General features: G+C 36.9%; 1 pseudogene; it reads left to right on the top strand.

Moving 5' to 3' along the window:
* Nucleotides 1-271: 271 nt before the first annotated feature.
* Nucleotides 272-22,691, top strand: part of LOC140641044 (mitochondrial amidoxime reducing component 2 pseudogene) — a 41,023-nt pseudogene continuing 18,603 nt past the window's right edge.

The following is a 22,691-nucleotide window of genomic DNA, read 5'->3' as shown; positions in this document are numbered from 1 at the left end:
TAGGATAGGAGTTGTTAAAAATAAAAAAGGTAAGTTTTTGGTCTGAGCGAGTATGTCAAGGAATGCAAAGGATGGAATTGCCATATCTTGGATGGGGAAGATTATGGGAGGAAGATCAGGACTTTGGTTTGGACCGATTAAATTTGAGATGTCCAAGTGCTGATGGTTTGATGATATAAATCTCAACTCAAGATTAATACTACATTTAATATTGTATGAACAATCTACTATGGTATTATTGGATATTAATATACTTTTGGTACTACGGTCAATGGTCATTGGTGATTCCAGAGGTAGGGAAGCAGATACTCCTCTTTCTGACATTGCACAATGACACAACATCTGTGTCATTCTCCTCATCTCATCATGAGGGCATTTTATCATCTCACATACTCAAAAAAGGATGAGTACCATAAAGTTAAGATATTTCAAGAGGCAGACTATATTCACATAACTTTTAGTACAGTATATTGCTATCAGTGTTCTATTTTACTATTATTGCTAATCTCTTACTGTGCCTGATTCATAAATGAAACTTTATCATAGGGATGTGTGTGTATATATCTGTGTGTATATATCTTTATAGTTCTGTACTCTCTTGGGTTTGAGGCATCCATGGAGGATCATTGAACGAATCTCACAGATAAGAGGGACATATTGTATATTTTTGTTGAATGAATGGATAGTGGAGTGACAAGTACCTGTAGTCTTGGAGGAGGTGGGTGTTGAGGTGGTGGGCCATACAAGTGACTAATTCAAGGCCACTAAATGTGAAGGACAAGCCTATGTAGCCCTCTTGAGTGCTGACTCTCTTCCTGCCCATGACAGGGCTGAATGAGGCACTTGGTGCGCATGACAGGGTGACCCAAGATGTGCTGAGATTCACATTCCCCAGCCCCCAACTGTTAATCCTCCTGGTAAGTGTTTAGGTGCCTCCAGCACAGTTTTAAATTTGAGCTCTTTTGGTAAATGATCCTTAAGCCCTTCCTGTCTCAATTCTCTTACCGGTTCTCCTTCTCACCCTCCTCCCCCCACTCTGAACTTTGAAATAAATTCATATGTTTATGTCACTTAAACAAAAATGAAACTCTATTCTGTGAAGTAAGTGTTTAGTTTGTAAAAGGATCAATGGGCTATTTTGGATCAAATAACTGTGTTTTCTTTAGCCATTTAAAATGGTCTATTTTCATTTTTTAAGCCACTGCCTTGTGAAAGGACCTAAGAATATCCCCAACTTAGTGTTAGATCCCGTAATTACATTTTCTCATTTTGAAAGCAGTTATGCAGTCCTTACAATAGAGTCAACGCAGCTAAAAATAAACTCCAGGCAGTTCATATTAACTGGGTAATAATAACGGGCAACAAGGAGGCTTGGTGTCCAAATATGATGAAAACAGGAAGTTCATTACACAAGCTGTTCTTTCCTGATATATCTGAATTCTTAAAGCCTTAACTCAAAAATAATCCCTTCAGGTTATAAATAAAAGCAGAGAATTGTCTCTTACTTGTGGCTTAATGGAGATAACACTGTAGCTAAATAAATCCACATAGTTATGGATTGAATGTAACGCCAGAATGTCTGTTTGGGAAGAGGAAGGAGTATGTTTGTGGAAACCCCTCTACCTCCCAGAGAGGCACTGGACCCATGTGCCCAGGGGCTTAGTCTTTTCTCACCCTAGGCAGAAGTTGCCAAGGAGATGATGCTTTACTTTGGTACGATGGCAGGAAAGCAGAAAGCTTTCAGGTGTGGAAAGGATTTTTATTCTTCCCTGGGGAAAAAATGGATGAAACAGAACAACATCAGCTCCAAGTGTCTGCCAAGTCATGTAAATTTCAATCCAGGGTTCTCATTGTAAAGTGGGAATGAGACTCAAAAGAAGAAGTTAAGCCTTTTTCCTTTAGAAATCCCTTTCTCTAGTGAGTGTCACTGATTGTGGAGATTCAGATTTTCTTGATTAAAACAAGGTGAGCATGGGAGGAAAAATTTAATTTATGTAACTGGAATGAACCCCACCATCTCCCTCTTGAAACAAAATCCCAGCCCTCCAGGGTGTTACTGGGAAGTGTGATAGGGAGCCCAAGACCCTGCCATCCACTCCTCTTTGAGAATCTCTCACTAGCTTTTTTTCCCCAAGTTTTTATTTAATTTCTAGTTAGTTAACATATAGTGTAATGTTGGTTTCAGGAGTAGAATTTAGTAATGCATCACTTACATACAAGACCTAGTGCTCATCCTAAGAAGTGCTCTCCTTAATAGATGCTCACACATCTAGCCTATCCCCCACCCACATCCCTCTATCACTAGTTGTTACAACAGCCAGAGTACCCCTGGCTCAGACAGGCATCCCATCTTAATTTTCTATAACATGGTAGAGACCAGGCTGAAAGGATCAATGAAGACTTGGGATTGGGATGGAGGTGGGGGGAAGAAAATGGAGGTAATATGCAGACGCCAACCACAGAGGGAAGAGTGTACACTGATCTGGCTCCACAGAGGTGGTTTTCTCTCCCAAGTCTGGGTCAGTGATGTCTTCTGGTTTTGCCTCGAACAAAAAAGCATGCCTGGGGAGTGCTCACCTTGTAAATGTCCCTAAAACCTCCCAGTTAATTCTTGTTCCATTTCCACGTTGGCTACACTCACCCTTCCCAGAGAATGACAAATCTAGGATTGTGTCCCAGGAAGGGGACTCTTGCCACTTTTTTTTTTTTTTTAATATTTTATCTATTTATTCCCGAGAGAGAGAGAGAGAGAGAGAGAGAGGCAGAAACACAGGCAGAGAGAGAAGCAGGCTCCATGCAGTGAGCCCGATGCGGGACTTGATCCTGGGGATCCAGGACCAGGCCCTGGGCCAAAGGCGGCGCCAAACCGCAAAGCCACCAGGGCTTCCCTCTTGCCACTTTTGAAGAGAGAAGGGAGAGGGCCAGTCACAGTGAGCGTCAGGAGGGCCATATTGCCAAGGCCTCACATTTAAGAACAGCCTCAAATTTAGACTTTTGACGTTATTTCCAAATGGAGCTAACATAGCCACAGACATACACTGATCTAATTTATAAAACACTGCCCCCCCAAAGTTATTACATATGACTTTAAGGTATTCTATAACCAGATCACATTGGCTGTTGGGTACCATAGATTTTATATTTTGTAAACTGATGAATAGCACAATTACATTGCACTATGTATAATTATTGAATGCAAACATTAAAATACATAAATTTTGATAATACTGTTTTGACATGTTTTCATTTTCTAAAATACTGTTGTTCTCAGAAATTGGAAGGGGTCTGGCCTCTAAGAGGCCCTGACCATAGACCATCTGCCTCTCTGATGCTACTCTCGGGGAGGGGTGGAGACTTCTGTGAGAGAAGGAGGGAGATTTACAGAGAGATACCCTCTCAAGGTACATGAATGCATTGGTTCTTAAACTTGCATGCGCAACAAAATCTCCTAGAAAGCTTGTTAGAAATGACACATGATGCGCTGAGAATTTCAGGCTCAGACCCAAGATCTTTTCTCAGGGGATCTGAGATTACTCTTTGAGAGGCTCTGTAACAGATTGTAGGGGGAGCTGTTGGGGAAAAGTCAAAGGGTAAAAGAGGTACCTTTGGGAAATAAATAATGACTCCCTCTGGGAACACTGAAGACTCTATCAGAGAGATAGAGGTTTATCCCACTAGGGTCAATAGAGAAACAGAACAAAGGACCTGGTGACTGAGAAAGCAGAGAGTAGGCAGAGACAGCCATCAAAGATGTGGAGAAAAAGAAACCTTCATGCACTGTTGGTGGGAATGCAAACTGGTGCAGCCACTGTGAAAAACAGTGTGGAGGCTCCTCAAAACATTAAAAATAGAATTGTATGATTCAGTAATTCCACTACAGAGTGTTTACCCAAAGAAAACAAAAACACTAATTTGAAAAGATATATGCACCCCTATGTTTATTGCAGTGTGGTATTTACAATAGCTAAGATATGGAATTAGCACAAGTGTCCATTGATAGATGAATGGATAAAGAAGCTGTGGCATACATACACAATGGAATATTGGAATATTACTCAGCTATAAAAAAGAATGAGATCTTGCCATTTGTGACAACATGGATAGATCTAGAGGGTACAATGCTCAGTGAAATAAATCAGTCAGAGAAAGACAAATACCATGTGATTTCACTCATATGTGGAATTTAAGAAACAAAACAAATGAACAAAGGAAAAAAAGAGACAAATAAAAACCAGACTCTTAACTATAGAGAACAAACTGATGGTTACCAGAGAGGAGGTGGGTGGGAGGATGTATTAAATAGACAATGAAGATTAAGGAGTGTACTTATCATGATGAACACTGAGTGATGTAAAATTCTTGAATTATGACATTGTACACCTGAAACTAATATAACACTGTACATTAATTGTACTTCAATTAAAAAAAAATACAGAGCAAGAGACCTGGTGGTTGAGAGAGCAGAAGCAGGAGGGAGAGCTGTCAAGCCTGGCTACAGAGAGCACGGTGCACACTGGAGAAATGTTCAGACGGACAGACTGTGGGGGCAGGCACTTATGCCAGACAGACATGAGACGTGGGCAGCTTCTGGGGGACCTTGCTGGAGGAAAGTAGTGAGAAGACTTCAGTATAGAGCAGCATGTCCTAACCTGTGCCTCTCATACCATGCCTCAAGGTCAATTTTGTACATTTAAAAATTATAGATTAAGCATCTCAGTTTCATTTCCATGGTCCACATGCTACAAATCCAAGATGCTTTTGTGTTAGTTTTTGTCCCTTCTAAGAACCTACCACAAAAGCCTTTCTGTGAGTAATAAGAGAAATATATCCACTCTGTATATATGATTAAATAGTTATAGGACTTTCTTTGATTTTAAATATCAATGATCTCTGTTACATAGCTTCTTCTTCTTAAAAGAATTTATTTATTCATAAGGGACACACAGAGAGAGAGAGAGGCAAAGACATAGACAGAGGGAGAAGCAGAGGCAGAGGATCCCTGTTTGGGAACCTGAAGCCAGACTCAATCCCAGGACCCTGGGATCATGACCTGCTGAAGGCAGACACTCAGCCACTGAGCCACCAGGCACCCCACATATCTTTTCTTAACTTAAATTTAACTTCTTTAATTTTCACTAATGATAGCAACCATGCTCCATATTTTGGAGTTATCTGCTTAGCAACTTGACTATGAGCCATTTAAACTAACAGTACAATTCTCAAGCTTTCTGGATTGCAATGCTCTATTGTTTCTAGACTTCCACATATTATCCATTTTCTTTTCTAGTGGAACAACATGAATAGATTACAGCAAAAAGTCATAACAACTCAACTTCTATTTTGCTTCTATTGTGGCTATTACAGGTAATGGTTTCCAAGTTATAAAAATATAGAACAAATACTATTCATTGGTCTTTGAAATCAGAGGTAGTTGTTGGATGTATATGTGTGTTTGTGTGGATTATGTAGAGGGAGTCAAAAGATAGTCTACTGAAATAATTCAACAGGTTTATTTAGTGCCTAATATATGCCAGACACTGTTTAGGTGATGGGGATACAAGAGTATACAAAGCAATGTTCCCATTCTCAGGGAATTAACATTCTTATGGTAGTCAGACAACAAAGGGAGTGACAGAGAATGGAATATGTATGCTCTTTTATAATAGGGTAATTAGAGGAGGCCTTATAATAAGTGACATTTACTCAAGACTTGAAAGAAGTGAAGATGCCTCATGCACACCTGGGGGGAGAGATTTCTTGGTGGAGGATAGTTGAGTACACAGTTGAGAGAGGAGGTTGTGCCCAACATTGGAGGTATGTCAACGAGGTCAGTGAGACTGGAGTGGAATGGATGAGGGGGAGAGGGAAAGGGAACATGTCAGTAAGTAGCTGGGGAAGACCATGGAGAGTCTTTTAGGTTATGGTAAAGTCTTTGGATTTTTCTTTTCCTTGGGGGAGATGAGAATCCAATGGAGAGTTTTGAGCAAAGGAATGATGTGAACGTTTTAATAGGATCAACTGGGAGTGCTGCAAGAGGAGTGTGTTAGGCTGAGTTCCCTAGAAGTCGATCCTGAGATGGGTGTGTGCATATAATTTATGAAGAAACTGGTATAGGAAGTAAGGTTGAAATGAAGAAGAAGAATGGCAAGAAAATGGTTTTGGATGATAATGAACCTTCAGCCTGATCCTATGGGGAGCTCTGGAGCATAAATTTCGCTGTTGAGTTTTCCCTACTTGAGGCTAGGGAGAGGTGCTTTTTACCCTCCTCTTGTTATTGGCCAAAGACTCTGGGGAGAGAGATGGAGAGTGTAAGTCCCAGGCACATCCTGGTGCAGTGGCTTCTATTGCTGAAGGGCAGTTCTCATGGATGCACTCACAACAGCTGTAGGAGGAGCAAGTTTGGGACTGGGGTCACAATTAGAAGCTCCATTTGGTACATATTAAATCAGAAACACTTCATAGATGCTTAGATGAAGATGTCACAGAGGCAGGTGATGAAAGAATCTGAAGCTGTGAAAATATGTTTCAGTTCCTAGGTTCAGATGACCAGCTGCCCATGATTTTAAAAGAATGTGCATATGTGCTTGAGGTAGCAGTGCTGGAAACTTTTATCGGGGTTCTGATAATGGATGGGGAGTGAGTGAGAAAGCCATAGTTAGTTCCAATAAACCTTAAGGAGGGTGAATATTAGACCCAATAGAGAATCAGTAAGCTTAATGAAAACTTTAGGCCTCATTTCTAAAATAGACCATCAAACAATGATTTATAAGTAATTTACCAAAAGTTGTAATGTTTTAGAGGTAACATGGATTCACAAAGAACACATCAGACTGTGTTAGCCTCATTTCCATAAAGATATTCTAGGCACAGAGGTTTGGGAATTCTGTAGTCTTAGTATATCTTGATTTTTGTATGTATTTGTTAATTTCTTTATTATATCCTTCTGACAAAATGGAGAAATGTGGGCCAGAGCATCGAGTGGTTATGTAGCTTTCTAACTGGCTAAGCAGGAAGAGCAAAGAAGGACCAACTCTTGGATTATTTTTTATTTAAGGCCAGTCAAGTTTTTATTATCACCAAGCCCTCTGCTAGTTATAAAATTTTTATCAACAACTTAAATGAACAGCTAGAAAGCATGTTATTAGGTTTGAAGATGACACACATTGAAGGAAAAAAGTTAATATAATGAATTATAGAATGGAAGCTGAGAAGGAGCATCCCAAACTCACAATCTGAAATTTAATAGGCATGGGTACAAAATAAAGTAAAAATATCCCATTTCACAGGTCGTGAGAGGTCTCTCTTGGCAAAAATGAATAGAATTAACAATTTTTTATAAATTGTTTATTTTTCATTAAGTCATGTGTGGCATTAAGTTAAGAGTGCAGGTTTTGAAGTCATCTACTAGAGTTAGAACCCTGGCTCTGCTACTTAATGACTGTGAGATCTAGGGTATGTTTTTAAAAGTCCGTGTTTTATCTTCCATACCTGGGAGATGAGAATTATAATATTAGTTCTAGCTAATATTCTTGGAATAATTGTAAGAATTAAACACATGTGAAATACTTAGAACAATGGCTGAGCATACTAAGTATTCTATAGATAACTATTATAACAGCTTCAGCAGTGTGATCTGGTTGCTAACAAGGTAAAACAATCTTTAGGTACAATGAAAGAAGTGGGGTGTAAAGACCAAAGGAATCTCATAGCCCACTGTACTCTACTGGGATTTTGTTCAACTTGGGTGTCCCTAATTTAAAAAGTGTCTTCAACCTGTGGGTGATCAAGTGCTGAAGGTGATCAAGGGTGTAGAGTCATGCCAAGTGAAGAAAAGTGGAAAGGGCTGGAATAGAGAATATTACTTCTTTTGCAGAAAGACTCAAGAGCTGACATAAAGCTTTCTTGAAAAATCTGAAGGGCTGTCATGTAGAAAAGGGATTAGAGTCTCTGTTGCTCTGGAGACAGAACATGGGGCAGAGAGTAGGAATAACGGGATGATGTGGGATGCAGAAGTGCTTTAACTTTCTCTTATGAGCAGAAGAATTTCTGTTCTAGATCTATCTCTAAATCACGATGTGATCTTAAGTCTCTCCACTCTGCAGGCCTCAATTTCATAATCTGTGAAATCAGGATTTAGATGAAGTGTGCTCTAAAATGGAATTTATAGTTGGTCTGTCATCCTAGATAGCAGGTTTCCTATCATTGGAAATGTTTAAGTAGCCCATGAGACATATTAAAGTAGACATTATTGCATTTGATTTGGAATTTGATCTAGATAACATCAAAGATCTCTTTCAATTCTAAGAAAATATTTTTGTATGTATTCAGAAGGCCTATCCATCCCCATCCTCACCCCTTAGCCCTACTTTCTTGATGGAGATATAGACTCTTTAATGATTATGTGAGAGCTGTTACAGCCTATATTGATTAGGCTGAGTTGTGATTTCCCATTCACACTCTCTGGGGGGATAAAGCTCCCAGAGAATTGAACGATCTGAGGAAAGAGCTCTCTGTACTAATTTCCTTGGTACCTAAAGTGTCACAGCATTTTCTAGCGTTAGCATGCTATCTCATTGCTCCCATTCTTTGTCCTAAGAGTGAAAAAAGTGAAAAGTACCCAGAAATTACTGACGCCATATTACACAGCCGTTAGCTGGGTTCAAGGGTGTATGTTGAGAATTCGGTGTCGGTGGAGGCTGGGATATGCAGGCTAGGGGGTGAGTGCAGCCGGAGGGGGAGGGGCAACTGGATGGCAGCCAGTAGCAGTGGAGCTGTGGGACACCCATCATCTGTTGTCTGCAGCTGACAGGCTGACTTCTCTCTTTATACAACAAATATTTATTGACCACTTATCATGTGGAGGACACTCTACTAGGCACTCTGAGGGACACAGAATGTGATACACTTGCCCCTTCTGGCAAGGGGTTTCTAGTCTATTTGGAAGATAATTACCAGCTGGCAGCAAACACTTTGCATGCTACATTGTTTGCAAAGTGCCTTCAGACAAATCATTCTTCTGGCAGCCTGTGGGAGTAGATCCTTCAAGAACCCTCACAGCAGCCTGTGAGGTACTATTATTCCCACTTCTCAGACAGGAAACTGTGGCTCTGGAAATTAAGCAATTTTCCCAAGATCACCCAACTGTGTTTTCTGAAGTGCCCTTACTATTGCTGAAGTAGACCCAGGCATGTCTTCTGACTCCAGTTCCAGTACTCTTTCCACTCCATCACAGTAACAAGAAAAGTTAAAAACCATCATGTAGCCTATAGTATATATGAAGGGAATTGCACAGATAAGATGTATTCTAGGAATTCAGGAATGAAGATCACTGTGGCTAATTACAGAAGAGAGGTTAGTGAGGCTATGGAATGGGTTAGAGCATGCTAGTGATACAATATTAGTGAGCCAAACAGACATGATTCTTGCCATTTGAAAGTTTATAGACCGGTAAGGGAATCCGATGTTTGTTAAATAATCACATAGAGATTAAGTACAAACTAGGATAAAGCTATGAAGAAAAAGTACAAGATTATTTGAGGATGTATAACAGGATGGAATCTGCTCTAGTATGAGTAGATAGAAATCAGAGATATTTCTCTGAAAAGAAAAAAAAAGATTTTTGGGTTGATGGTGAGTAGGAGTGAACTATGCCAAGGGAAGTGAGGAAAGGGAGAAAAGCATTCCAGACAATGGGAACAGCATATAGAGAGGTCCCGTGGTAGCAGGGAGCATACATTCAAAAAAATGAAATGTGACTAGTAGAGGGTGGTGACTTGAGACTAAACAGAAAAGCTTATACTGAATTCTTTGTTTTTACTTTGAGAATAATAAGAAGGCAATGGAATATTCTTAACCTGGAAGTGACATGTTCAATTTCACATCTTGAAATGGCTGCCCTTGTTGCTATGTGAATAGACCAGAGGTGGACACTCAGGGAAATTGGGAAGAGGCTACTGCAGCAGTTCAAGAAGGAATCTTGTAGTATAGAACAATGGAAAAGGTAGTGGAGAGAGAAAATCATGAGAGAAGATTTACCAGGACTTGAGGACTGATAGGATGTGGATGAAGAAAGGAGAAAAAGAAATCAACAATCAAAGTTTTGGATATGGGAGTCTTGAAGCCTAGAAGTGCTTTTAAGGGATGTTAGAGAAAGTGGGGAGTGATGTTGGCTTGATATGCAGAGTTGGGGGTATGATGGATTATCCAAGTGAAAAGTAAGCAGTAGGATTAGAATTTTTAAAAGAGACAAAAGAATTGTAGTTATAATATTGGGACCTATCCATAAAGTCATGGTAATTAAGATGTGAGAGGAGGAATCTACAAGTAGCAGGATAGTGAAGAAAAATAATGAGGGTTCAGGAGCTATATTGAATAACCACCGTATAGAACCAGGTCAGGTGAGTGAATAAAGTAGGGTTGCACCTGCAAAGAAGTGGTCACAGAAATAGAAGGGTATTATTGCAAGAAAGTAAGAAATTTAACCACTAAATGTGGCTCTTTTTTAAATTGTTATTACAATCTCTTATGTACTTCCCTGAATTAAATAACAGTGGAGATCCACCAGGAAGAAATTACCCTGTGAATTGCAACACTGTTGTCACCATAATATAGTTGCTTTCAACGTTTGGGGATGGCTACAAATCAAGCATTAAGGCCAGGGTCTCCCCACCTCTGTATTTACTGGTAACAGGCAGACAAATTACATTTTGGCTGTAGTTTTCACTAGCGAATATTGTGGTCCAGAATTGGATTCTGCAAGACCCATTCATTTGTAAATAAATAAACAGCCCCCTAAAATCATTAAGTTGCTTTTGTTTTCTAAAAAAAAAAAAAAAAAAAGTAATCTGCTTCTATATTTGAGAAGTCACAGTGTGTTCCTATGACCAAAGAACACCAAATTTCCATTCTTATTCCAAATGTCTCTAAAATCCACTAACACTTGTCTCAGCATTGAATAAGCACATTAAAAATAAAGTTATCAGCTTTCTCTGCTGAAACTTTTTCATCCACTTACCAATACACCCAAAGACTTCAGTTCTGAAGGATGGTAGCTTGATTTGTGCCAGCTGTTATCAGGAATCACGGACCAAATTGGTTATTTTTGGCCATGATACTAACTTGAGGCTGGCACCAATGGCTTAAAGCACTTACAAGACAAAACACTTAAGTGCAAGTCAATTGTGTTTGCTTCTATGGAAAGTCTTTTGTGAGATCGAAGTACAGGTGGCTTCATCCAGCCAAGATTATGTTAAATTGAGTACTCTAAAGACAAAATGGGAAAAGTTTGAGCCAAAGGATTAGGTAATTGGTTTCAGTAAATTTTCAGCTTATGGTTAGTTGAAACATAAGGCAAGACATCCTTATTGTGGCTCTGCATCTATGCACAGAGCGGGTGGATATGAAGAATCAGTCCTCGGCAACCACCTTTATGTAGTTTTGTATCTGATGAGTCAGCTCTGGGTCACTGTCCTATAGTAGAGTGGCAAGGCTCCTATTCTTGTAGTGTCTCCCTTAGGTTCATCCCACCCTGTTTTCAGCTTCTTCTGAAATGCTACTTTTTTCACTCTTCCAGGATCTGAGGCCAACATTTCAGATGGGTAGGCGTGACCTCTCCTCCAGCCCAAGTGTAGGAGATTCATGGAATTACAGGGAGATTCAAACTTTATATCTTTCAAAAGAAAGTGCAAGGCCAAGACTTCAGGAAAAGTTTACATTTTTATCAATTATGTCTAGGAAGCTGCCACGTGAAATCGAAACCTTTAGCAACATTTATTAACCTTTTTACAGAACAGAAGTAGAATTTGTGTACAGTGAAATGCTCAGATCTTTGATCAGTTTTGACAACCGCATATCAAGACATAAAAAATTTTCATCAGTCCAGAACGTTCCCTCATGCATCTTTCTAGTCAGTCCCTATACTCATCCATCAACTACTGCTCTACTTTCTATCACTATAGGTTAGTGATCCCTTATTTATTCTTGAATTTCTTATAGACAGAATCATAGGATCTGTGCTCTTTTGTGTTTTGTTTCTTTCACTGAGCATAATATTTTTGAGATTCATTCATGAGCGTATCAGTAGTTCATTCCTTTTTATTTATGAGTAGTATTAGTATTCAATCTTTGAATGTATCATGGTTTTTAACTACTCCATTCTCCTGTTGATGTACATTTGGATTGTTTCCAGTTTTTAGCTACTATGAATAAAACTGTTATGAACATTCTTATATAAAGCTTTATATAAACATATGTTTCATTTCTCTTAGGAAAATATCTATAAATAGAATTTCTGGGTCACAGGGTAGATGTATGTTTAACTTTTTAAGAACTGCTCAACAGTTTCCCAAAGTAGTTGTATCATTTTATACTCCCTCTAGAACTAATGAAAATTTGGGTTTCTTCACATCCTCTCCAACTTTTGTGTTGTTAATATTTTTAAGATTACAGGTGTTTTTGTGTGCGTATGTGTGTGCATATGTATGTGTATGTGTAGTATGTAGTGGTGTGTCATTGTATTTTACTTTGTGTTAAATAGAGAGGTTGACTACTTTTTACAGGTGCTTATTGGTTATTTGTGTATCTTCTTTTGTGAACTGTTGAAGTCTTAAACTCATTTAAAAAATTTGATTCTTGGCAGCCCCTGTGACTTAGCGGTTTAGTGCCGCCTTCAGCCCAGGGCGTGATCCTGGAGACCCAGGATCGAGTCCCACGTCGGGCTCCCTGCATGGAGCCTGCTTCTCCCTCTGCCTGTGTCTCTGCCTCTCTCTCTCTCTCTGTCTCTAATAAATAAATAAAATCTTTAAAAAAGTTTAATTCTTTGTATTATTGGCTTATAGGATTTATTTGTTCTGGACACAATGTATTTGTCATGTGAATGTTTTTCTTCTATGGTTCATACTTTCTATAGCATTCTTGAAAAAGTTTTGCCTATTACAAGGCTGTAAAGATTTTCTACTATGATTTTTTTTCTCCTAGTAACTTTATTGTTTTACCTTTATATATATTTAAGTATATGTCCGATTTCTAATTGACTTTTGTGTATGGTATAAGGTGGTTTTTTTTTCTCTCTCTCACTTTTGGTATGGGTATCCAGTTATTCCAACACAGTTGTTGAAGAGATTTCCTTTCTTCACTGAATTTCTTAGGTGCCTTGTCAAAAGTCACTTGACTAAATGTGAGTGGGTGTATTTCTGGACTCTTTATTCTGTTTCTAGACCTGTTTTCTAAGTGTTGGTAATGATTTTGAAATAGGAATGGATTGAGAGTCTTAGGTTTCTAGAGGTTTATGAATTAGTGTAGGAATCCTATACTAAGCATCTTTTACCACCTGAAGATTTGTGTGTGTGTGTTCAATAATCATTTATATGATGATCCTCATGTGAGTACTCTAAGGAAAGTGGTTAAAAGAACCAGAGTGTTGATGTGTTAGGCTTTCACTTGCTGCTTGTAGCAACATCTTTCAAGAATTAGATGAGCTCAGGTAAGAATTAGCTGATTTGAAAAAAAAAAAAAAAGAATTAGCTGATTTGATAGCAGAAGCAGAGGGAATTAGGGTTGGAAAAAATCAACTATTCCTGAACCTAAATAAATTGTTGCCTTTTTACTCAAGCCTGCTATTTCAAATGGTTGCACTATAGCTGTTACAAGCTGAGGGCGGTAAAAGATGGTTGACCTTTTGCAATTGATTAAAAATTTTAGCTGCATATTTCTTAACCACTTATATAGCACCCAGTATCTCTTCCTCCATTACTCTGGATCTGATGAGCAAGTGCTCCTGCCCTGGCTTTCCTTGGAAAGTCCTTTCTTTTCTTAGAATCCAGGTTACTAGGTTGTCCTATAATTGCAGCTCTCTGATGGTTCAAGAAAAGTTATGATTTGTAGTCCATCCAGCTTCTTATTGTTAGGTTTGGAGCTCTTTCCAGCCTTTTGTATTCTAAATTGAAACAGAATTCCCAGGAGGGTGATTTATAAAGATATTTTTCACTTGGTAAAATATCTTTTTGTAATATTCCTTTGAATCACAATCCCTATTACCATTCCAATCTTTATTACCACTCCAATCTGTTTCTTTATCAGATTCTACTCATCTGCCTCCAAACTTGTAGACCATAGCTCTTGGAGGGTATGACTTGGCATTTATTTCTATTCCCAGCAATTTGCAAAGAGTCTGGCTCAACTAAAGGAACCTGTTTGTTGATTAAATGTTGAATGGAATGCCTTGACCAGTCTCACTTGACAAACACCTGTCTTTCAAGACCAAAAGCAGTATCACCTCCTCTGATAAAACTCTTATGAGTTCTCTTAGAAAGAGTTAGTTGCCCCTTCTCTGTGTCTCCCTCATATTTTGTACCTTTCTCCACTGGCATAGTGTATGATGATGATTTTTGTATCTTTTAGTCTAGATTGTGAATTTGTTGAGAGCATGAGCCCGTTCTTATTCTATATCTCTAGGTACCTAGAATGATGTGTGGTACATAGAATTAAGACTTAGTTTGTTAAGTGGATACATAAAAATGGGTTTTCTAAATGAACTGGAGAATGTCTTTGTTGAATGATTGTGTGAAATAGGTTTACATTTATGAAATTTCTATTTAGAAAAGCAATGGCATAGGAAATGTACTTGTCATAGAACATGTGTATGTTTAACCTCCTAATGATGTAAGTAATTGCAGAATTTGCTTAGGGCAAAGATAGCAACCATGTAGTAGCTCTGCCACCATTTTCTCTTGGTGTGCTTATGGCAGACAAATTGTTTCTGTTCTTCTTCCCATTGGTCCTGGGCATGAACTCAGAACCCTAACTTCCAATAACAGCCCCACCAATGGATTAGATTTGATGTGTAGAATAAAGATTGTTTTCTCTTCCCTAATCTAGGGGGCTCCTAAGACATTAAGCTGGAGGTCACCCTTGATGCCCTTGCAGGATAGTGTCTAGAGAGAAGATTCTAATAAGCTTCAGACACTTCCCAGATTCCTGTCTCTCAGAACTTAATCACATTTGCATTTGGCTATGCTCAGATGGTGGAAACACAAACTCCAGACTGTCAATCAACTTGGGCTTCCTTTCCAACTTTTCCCAAATCAATTTCTTTTAAAATCTTTGAACACCAAAATTGCACAACTAGTTCTTAAAAAAATAACAATGTTTTATACCTATATATTGCATGATAGTTGGTAACCTAGAATTGTCCATCACTGGAAATCTAGTTAGGAGATGTGCATGAGACTATGTGTGAGAGTGTGTGCATACATGTGTGTGAACTGAGGGGTTTGTGAGATTTGGGTAAAAAAGACGGAAGATATTTACTGAAAAATATTTTTTATATTGTCCAGCTTTTACCTTTAAATATCAGTAGAAAAATTTCTGAAACATATAGATTTCTGGCATGTAATTTATCTTCAAAACAGAAATTAAACCTAACCAGTTATAAATTTGAGTTCCTTTCTGAATTAACCATGTTGGCATTACCCCAGCTACCTCCTTATGCTCACATGGTTGCTTCCAGACTCTATGTAGAATTTTATGCCTCTGTAGTATCAAATTTGTTAAATGGCATATTTTTATATCAGTAATTTTTATAGCATATTGTTATTCCAGACTTTTACATGCCTCTAATTTATTCTTAACTTCAATATAGCAGTATTGGCTTTTTTTTTCTTCTAAGTTTGATGGTATGAACGCTTAATTGTGATTTAAAGTCATTTCAACACCATCACTAATCTATACTTCATTTTCTATTTTTTCACAAACTTTAGATATTTGAATGAGTACAAGAATAATTATTAGTCTTCCTCAAATTTCCTTTTTATATCTCCTTGAACATTTTTATTTTTTCTTAAGGTGATTGAGATGAAATATTTCTGATGACCTTGACTTATTCATGATACTTAATTGCAGGATAGTAGGAGCAGTTTTGGTTGCAAATCAAATTGAACCTGGTATGGTTTCCTTAAATCATATTCCTGCTTCTTAGTCCCCTAGTAACAAGGAGTCAATTGGTCATTATCTCTCTCTTCTAATGTCTTTTATAGAATGAGGTCATTGGGTTGCAGTTGTCCTTAGGAAAGATTTTTGTGGCAGTGTCCTTTCTCAGCTCTCTGGGTACCATGTTTCTATGGTTGTCAGGATTATGGTCAAAGGTAAGATGGATAAAGAAGGCTGACGAGGTATGTTTTGGTTGCTATATAAAGCAAGGTTCATAAGTGCAGCAATCAAGAGATTGATTTTTTTCCTTAAATATTTTGTTTGCAACTGAGATATGCTACTACCAGGTGAATGGTGGTGCCTTGGTTATTTGATCTGGAGTCCAGATGGTTTTCACGGGAGACCTGTTCAGAGCATCAGTTTTCTGTCTTAATGATATCATTTTATTGTCATGGAATTATGATCGTGTTAATGAAAATAAAAATAAAGAAGAAAAATTGATCTAAAAATCAAGTACCTTTTCTTTGGCCTTGCTTATATTCAGTTTGTATCCCTTTATAACCATAATTTGTGTGTAGTTGTAGCCATAGTTTTTGATCCATAATTTAGTATCCTAATTTCAACTAATACATCAAAAGCATGTTTCTATATTGCTACATAGTATAATTTATGACCATTTGAACAAATACACATTTTCATATCAGTAGGTACTCTTTTAAAATTTTATTCAGTGTTTAATACATACAAAAATTTATAAATTACATATAAGCTGTAATGAATCAACGTATAATTAATACCCATATGCCTATCATTCAGTTTAAGATGAAGAACATTACCATTATCTTTGTCCCTTTTTCTTATCTCATCCTTTCTTACCTCCTGAAGTTCACATGACCACTATCCTAAATCTTGTGTTTATTGTACCCTTGATTTTCTTTATAATTTTATTATATGTATTTGGTTATTTCTCTAAACAACATATGGTTTAGTAGATACTTTTTAATCTATACTTAAGTGGATTCATACTGGATGCATTCTCTTGTGATTTTTTTTCACCCAGTATTAAACACCTGTGTTGTTTCCATGTAATCATGTGTTACATTGTACTCATTGCATGACTGTAAAGTATTCCAATATATGAATATACCACAACTTATTGTCCATAATGAATATTTGGGCTTATTCAGTTTTCTTCCCATTATAAATGGTAGGGCAAAGAACACTGTAATATATATAATTCCTATTACAATTATTTAAGAGTTTCTTTGTAAAGTATAACTAAGAGCAACTCTTCTTCAAACACGGAGATAATTCCAAATTATTTTCCAAAGTGGTTGTACCAAATTATGTTCTTAACAGCAATGTGTAAGAATTCTGGTTGTTTTACACCCTTGTCAATGTTTGATATTGTCAGACAGTATAATTTTTGCTAATAAGGTGGCTATGAAATGCTTTCTCATTTGGTTTAAATATGTATTTTTCCAATTAGTAATGAGACAGAACATCTCTTCATATGGTTTATCTTCTAGTGGAGAGCTTGTTCAAATCTTCTGCTCATATTTCTCTTGGGTTTTCTTTTCTTGACTGGTGTATAGAAGTTCTAGATAATAATTCTTTGGAATATATGGGTTCAATCATCTTTTCCCATTCTGTTTTTCACTGTCTTTTTGGTATCTAGTGGTAAACAGATAATGATAATTCTGATGTTGTCAAAAGTAAAAAAAATTATTTTAAAATTTGTGCCTTTTGTGTCTAAAGTAAAATTTCCTCCCTCAAGTATGACGGGTATTCTACATGTCTTCTGAAAATGTTATAGTTTGTCTTCCAGTTAGGTTTTTAACTTTGTGTGTGAAGTGAGGTAAAAGCATATTTTCTTTCTTTCTCTTTTATTTTTTTCTTTATCTTTTTAACATTTAAAGATTTATTTTTTATTTTTTATTTATTTATGATAGACATAGAGAGAAAGAGAGGCAGAGACACAGGCAGAGGGAGAAGCAGGCTCCATGCCGGGAGCTGGTCGCAGGACTCGATCCTGGTACTCCAGGCTCGCACCCTGGGCCAAAGGCAGGCGCCAAACTGCTGAGCCACCCAGGCATCCCTTCTTTCTTTTTCTTTTAAATAAGGATAATCAATTGGCTCAGCACAATTTATTTATTAAAAATTTGCTCTTTCTCCACTGACTTGAGATATCAGCCTTGCCATACACCAAGTTTCCATATATGAATGGGTCAATTTCTATGCTCTGTAATCTGCTTCTTTGGTTAATTTATTTATTGTTATGCCAATATTACATTTTCTTAATTATGTCAGCTTTATTTGAAGTTTTTATATCTAGTAAAGCAAATATCCTAGTTTTTTCTTTAGGAGTGTTTTGAGTAATCTTCGCCCTTTATTCTTCCAAATAAATTTTACAAACTGTTTGGCAAAGTCAATTTAAAAAAAGCTCTGGGATTTTATTAGAATATTATTGGATTCATTGATTAAATTAGGGGAAATGGACATCTTGGTAATGTCAGGTCTTCAAGTCAAATGAATGTGGAATATAATTTTGTTTATCTAGGTCTTAGTGAATGCTTTTTGTAATTAAAAAAATATTTTACTCATAGAAGATTTGTACAACTTTTGTTAAATTCCTTTTTAATGCTATTGAAAATAACCTATTGAAAAAATACATATTCTAATTATCTGTCTCTTCTGTAATTGAAATATAATAGATTTTTGTAAATTGACTTTGTATAAAGAAAAATATGTAAATTTTCTAATTCTAATTATTTATTAATTGTTTTGGATTCTATCATATACAAAAATGACAATTTCAGTTTTTCTTTTCTAGTTGTTATATCATTTGTTTCTCTTTTTCCCTTACCACACTGGTTTGGATTTCTAGTATAATATTTTATAAAAGTGGAGATAGTGGGTCTTATTCTCTATGGCAAAGGGAAAGCTTTCACAGTTTTCCTACTAATTGTGATATTTCTGTAGCTTTGTATTTGTTGTTGTTAATATCCTTTATCAAGTTAAAGAATTTTAGATTATCAAAAGTTTTTTTTTAAAGAATACGAATGGATATTGAATTTAAAAATGTCTTTTCTTTGTCTATAAGAAGAAATCACATTATTTTTACTCTATTAATATGGAGAACAATTACATTGATTTTTAGTGTTAAACTAGTATTATATTCCTGGCATACATCAACCTGCTATGGCTAGGTTATCCTTTCTATGTGTGGATAAGTTTTTATATGTTGTTAATTTATTAATACATTGTTTAAGATTATTGCCTCAGAATTCTTGATTGAAATTGGTCTGTGCTTTTCCATTGCTACAGGTCCTTGTCAGCTTTTAGAATCAAGACTATGCTAGGCTTCTAAAATGAGAAATGAATTGCAAAATACGTTTTGTTCTCTGGAAGAGTTTTCTTAAGTTTGGAATTACATTTTTCTTGAACATTTGGTAGAACTTGCTAGCAAAGCCCTCCATATCTGGAGGTTTCTCCAGATGTGGAAACTTTTAAACTCTGATTCAGTTGCTTTAATGGTTACAAAACTAATCCAATTTTAAAGGTTATGAAACTATTCTGTAAGTCCAAATTAATAGACTCTAGACTTTTACATACATTTTGTTTTTCAAACTTTCATACTTTCTCTGTGCTTGTCCCTCTGCACTGTATTCTGGATAATTTCCTTAGATCTAATGATTCATTGATTCTCTTTTCCGTTGTTTCTACTCTGTTGTTAAACCTTTCCATTGAGATTTTATTTTCAAAGATTACATTTTTAATATCTAGATGTTCCTTTTACTCTTTTAAAAAATCGAATTGCTGTTTATTTGTATTTTCAAGTCTATTATTTCCTGAAATTATTAAATGTTAGTTTTGGTCTGTTAATTACAGTATTTAATTATTTACAGCTCTAATTTTGCTGTTATTTCATCTTATTTTATTATGCATTTTGTGATTTTTTTCTGTGATTTGTGCCTTGAAACTCTTTCTGGGTAAACTCTATGAGACCCTCATGAAGATAGTTTCTTTCAGAGAGAATTTGCATTTGTTTCTGCCAGGTGCCTGCTGGGGAGGAACATCAGTGTGTAGCAGGGACATTTTAAGTTAAATTCTCAGCTTGAGATTTTAAGTTTATTTCTTTGAAATCTCTCAAGTTATGGAAGTTTGGAGGTACAAACCCATATGAGTGCTGGTTGTCATTATAAGTTCTCAGGGCAGATTTAAATTTTGTTACGTCTGCTCATGATGAAGTTCCCACACATGAAGTTTTCTTTATAAGTTCTTTGAAGGTGGGGTCATTTTATTTCTGTTAGTTCATTCTTACCATGGGGGCATAGCCCTTTGAGATCTCAACTTTATGGGAAGAGTTACCCATTAGTTTTCCCACCTTGACCAATCCTCAAGAGGTTGTGAAAAATTAAACTCAAATTGAGGTAACTTGGCAAATACTCTCATGGCTAAACCCAGCTTTAGTGCTGTTTTCTTCTCTGAATTTTTGCCTTTATTTAGTTTTTGATTTGGTATCTTATTGTCTTATCATTTGATACATTAATTTAAGAAGATTTTATCTTTCAGTTTTAGTTTTTTTTCTTAATTGATGACCAGTTTGGCAATTATAGCACCATACTACCAGAAATTATTTTTTAAATATCTGATTTTAAATGACTGCATAATTTAATAAAGTACCATCTGAATATATCACGGTTTATTTTAATAATTAATAGTTTAACATTTCAAATGAATGCATCCATCAAGTTGATATACTACAACTTACTTAACTACTCCCCTTTTATTGGACATTTACTTTGTTTCCAGTGTTTTTCTACTATAAATTCATGGGTCTTGCATGCCATGATGAATTTCCATTTAATTATGGTCTGGTGGCACATATCTGCATTCTGAACATATCTGCATGTTCGGCTTTGTATTTTAGAAAAATGGAAGATGAATTATAGGTGGTTGAGATTAAAGATGAAAAGATTCATACAAAAGCTATTTGAGTAATCTAGCTAAGATTTGATGAAGATAGCAACCAAAAGGAAGGTCTAGATTGGAAGATACTTGGGGTTTTAAAATGTATAGAATTCAGTGAATGACTAAATGAAAGGGGGTGGGGTGGGTAGAGAGAACAAGAGGACTCCAGTGTTTCTGGTTTGAGCAGTTGTGTGGATAGTAATGTCCTTCACCAGAATATGAAGTAAAAGAAGGAGCAGATTATGATTACATGTGTACATATGTTGAGATATAAGTGCCTGTGGAGATATTCACTGGGCCTTTGGATATTTGTATCTTAAGTTTTCTGGGCTGTAGATAAAGATTTGGGAATCATGAAGAAACATATGGTAACTGAAATTTGGGTCCCAAATGAGACTTCCTGGGGAGATTGTAAGGAAAAAAAAGCTTAAGGTAAAATGACGGGAAATGCTAAAATATAAGAGGTCAGAGGTGGAGTCAAAGTAAATGAAATACAGGACCAGTTGCTCAAAACACAGAAAAAAAGTACTATTATATATTATGGTTACATTACGAAGATTTTCTGTTCTTTGAGGTCTCTCCTTTGACATTATGATGGCTTTTATTTTGCCATTTAGTGTCATTCCAATAAAGAAAAATTGAAACTTTATATTATTAGCATAAATTTTATCATTCATCTTTATATTGTGCAGTGCCAGTTTTTTAACAGCTTTATTGAGATATAATTTTCATATAGTAAGTTCACCCATTGAAAGTACAGTTCAGTGGCTTTTAGTATATTCACAGAATTATGTAACCATCACCACAATCTAATTTTAGAACATTTTCATCATCCCAGAAAGAAATCCCCATACCCGGTGACCCACTCCCCCTAGCCCTAGGTAACCACTAGTTTACTTTCTGTCTCTGTATTCTTGTCTATTCTGGATATTTCATATAAACGGAATAATACAATATGTGGTCTTTTGTGCCTTCTTTTGGCAATGCCAATTTTAAGGGCAAATATCTGAGTATTTAACTAGTATGTGGAATTCCTGAAATGATACATTTCATATTTCATGGCTCATTTCTGGAGGGTACCTCAAGCTGGACAGAAGAGACAAATTGAAGCCAAACTCCAGAAGATTGGCAAAGGAAGAAGGAGGATTCTCCTTCCCACATCTGGTTCTCTTACTGAACTGGCTGAAGGAACATTATTGGGCAAGGGAATGCTTGTGAGGCAAGTGTGGGCCCTGCCCCATGATATGGGATACTCATTTGCTTGGACCTGAAGGCTACTAGCTTTTCCCTTATGTCACCATGAATTCTACACCAAGTCCTGGGCAAATGTGGGTTTGGGGATGTGAAGCCAGTCATTTCTTCTAACCATGGTCTGCTGCCCTTACTCATGGCAGATAGGTGGCCCCCAAAGATGTTTAAACCTCTGCACTTTGAACCACAACAGAGTACCTGGATGAGAGTGGCCAAGAGGTTGGTGGACTAAGACTCAGCTTCCAGTTGATCACTTGCCACATACACTAGTGTGGCACAGGAATGGAATGTTGTACCCAATCCTGATCCTCCCAGTACTGTGCCCAGACCCTTTCTAGGGACAGAGAGTAGCAAGAGTCATGGAATAGAAATGAGTGGGGGAGGCCATGCAGGCCCTGAGATGCAAGGTGGCATGACAGTGGACAGCAAGAACTCATCTCTGGGAGGTAGACAGAGGCAGGATGAACATGAGCTGAGGCTCCAAACCCACTGCATTTGCCATTGTCCCACTGGACTTCACTTCAAAGCAGAAATTCAAAAGG

The sequence above is a fragment of the Canis lupus genome, chromosome 10 (assembly GCF_048164855.1).
Source record: "Canis lupus baileyi chromosome 10, mCanLup2.hap1, whole genome shotgun sequence".
Taxonomy (NCBI): domain Eukaryota; kingdom Metazoa; phylum Chordata; class Mammalia; order Carnivora; family Canidae; genus Canis; species Canis lupus.
Note: the sequence above shows the minus strand (reverse complement) of the source record. Positions and strands in the feature narration are given on the sequence as shown.